Consider the following 2696-nt stretch of genomic DNA (forward strand, 5'->3'; position numbering starts at 1 on the left):
GAACCTAGTCGTTGAGTGCGTCTTCTCTCCAGAGGAGATCCTGAAAGCTTTCGATCACTTCAGTGCTCTCTTTCCTGCAAAATGGGTTGCAGTAGGCTGTTTTCCTTCACCCTCAAAATGATGTTGCCTCGGTGTTTAAACGACGCTCATCGTGTTGCAGAAGTATGCAGAAGCACGTTCTGATCGTCAGGTTCCTGAGGAGCAAGGTCTTGTAAATCCTTGTGTCCCTCTTTATCCTCTTGGGCCTTGTCCCTGGTGCGACTGCACTGCAGAGACCGCCCCTGAGCCACTGCAGGTAGTGAGTTAAAGATTCTGTTATATCAGTTCTCCTGCTCGCGTGGTCTCTACTAGAGGGTAGGGACTTGCTCGCTTTCGGTCAACGTATTGTGCCTGGAGTCTGGGCCGGCTAACTCTCACAAGCTGAGACCCCGGCTCGGATTGTGCCCAAGGTTCCTACCTCTCCCGTAGTAGGAGCAGGTGGTGAGCCTGCAAGCGCTGCCCTGGAGGAGGCAGATCCAGCCCTGGCTTCTCTGTTCGTTCGCTTGGACGTGTACAGAATGCAAGTCATAGACCTCAGACCAGCTCTTCAAATATCTGTTGGAATTCAGCAGAGAGGGAAGGCTGTTTCCATGCAAAGTTGCACTTAGTGCTTGCCTTCATTTCGGCAAAGATCCGAGATGCAACATGTCCACTTAGGTGTTGAGCTCCTCTATGATGAGTGTAAAGTGCTCCGCCTGGGCGTTGACGATATACTTTGCTAAACAGATTCTAGAGTTGGGGGCTGGACGACACCTGGTTGAACCGCTGCTTCCCGTGGGCTCCCTTCTCATGAAGCCAGTTTCACCGTGAGCCCGGTTCAAGTGTCGGCTTGCTGCGCCATTCCCCTCCTATGGACTGGATACGTGCGCTTTTCTACTCCAGTTGAGTTCCCTTAAAATTGAACCCTGTTGAGTTCCTCCACACCCCTCCGACGTCGGACGTGCGGAACGTCTGGTGTTAGGCCTACCACTCGTAAGCAGTGTGGAACCTGTGTTAGGCTGGGTCCATATGTTGCGGTCCCTTCGGTGACCCCATATGTGTATTCTTCCACGATACGGCTCCCTGCGGTGAGCCCGTGTCTTCCCTCGGCAGAGTCTCTCTGCCGTCACTGTCCGGTGTGTCTCCCCCCGTCTTAGGCTGGAGCCACCCCAGTGACATTCCATATGTTAGACTGCCCGGTTTCCGCCCAGTTCATATGTGTATTCTCCACGTTACCTCCCTCGGGTTGGATGTGGCTTCCGCAGCGTCCCTTCCTTCCAACGTACGGGGAACGCTTTCCCAGTGGTCCTGTAGGAACAGCAGTGACTTCCCTGGCCTAAGCCCTGTCCTTCCCCGCCTTAAGTTTGCGGGGGCATCAGGAGGCTTTGGTTTAGGCACTGGAAGGTGGCAGCGTTAGTGGCGTGTTCAATGGGTGATCCCAATTCAGTCGACCGTCGACTACGTCTGACGTTCTCGACTGAAAGGGAACGTCCTGGTTGCGTATGCAACCCACCGTTCCCTGAAGGAGGGAACGGAGGACGTAGTCCCCTTGCCACTACCGCTGGACCACCGCTGACCCCGGGTTACTCTCGGCTCCTCAGCGAAAAGCAACTAGTGCGTGCATCCACTTCCGTATTTATACCCGCGCCGCGGGGGCGGAGTGTGTGATGCGAATCACGCACGCCAATTACATTGGCTCGTTCAATAGTACTCGAAGAAGACAGGCTCTCTAGCGATCTCCCAATTCAGTCGACCGTCGACTACGTCCTCCGTTCCCTCCTTCAGGGAACGGTGGGTTGCATACGCAACCAGGACGTTACTAACTATAACTATAAATAGTTATACTACTAATAACTATAAATTGTGCATAATTAAATGGAACTAATCCTAAACCAAACCCTAATCTTTACCCTATAGTAAGTATACTTAACATTACTTAAATGTATAATTACAGTATAACAAGACACCTTCAAATAAAGTGTAACCATAACCCATAAAATATTTAGGCCTACATTTAAGATTTAAGTATTTCAATTTCATATAAAGTTTTCATCCATTTGGCTTACAAAGTTTTAACATAAACAAACCTTATGTGAAGCATATTTGTCAGTCATACATGAAACGGGTAAGATTTCTGTAATGGTGCTAATAAACTGTGTTTTAAATACAAAATAACAAGCTTTATATATTTATCATCTTTAAATCCAATTTGTTTCAATCTCATACATTTTGACTAACTGAATATTGCTTGTTTCACAGTTAGGCATATTTAATCAGTGTTCTTACTTTTTAACTGAATACATTTAATTGTTTTCAATATTAACAGATTTATGCTGGTTCTAAGCATTTTGAATATATGAATTTTTAAAATAGTATTATTTAAATAGAATCAAATAAATGTAAATAGTTAATAATAAACAGCCAGTTTCATTCATGTATGAATGATAAATAAGCATCACATTAAGTTTATTAGTTTGTTTATGTTAAAACTGTGCAATCAAATTGGATGGAAATTGTATATGCAATTCAAATACATAAATCTTAAATATAGCGAAGAAAAAAGACAAAAACCTCAGAAAACAACCGAACGGATACAGAATGAAAAGCCTCAACCAGACAAAATCTATTTCTAGACTTGCTTGAGGTTGTTCATTCTTTATCCCTTCAGTTGTTTTCAG

The sequence above is a fragment of the Siphateles boraxobius genome, unplaced genomic scaffold (assembly GCF_051911475.1).
Source record: "Siphateles boraxobius isolate OS27281-9 unplaced genomic scaffold, OSU_SipBor_1 90, whole genome shotgun sequence".
Classification (NCBI taxonomy): Eukaryota; Metazoa; Chordata; class Actinopteri; order Cypriniformes; family Leuciscidae; genus Siphateles; species Siphateles boraxobius.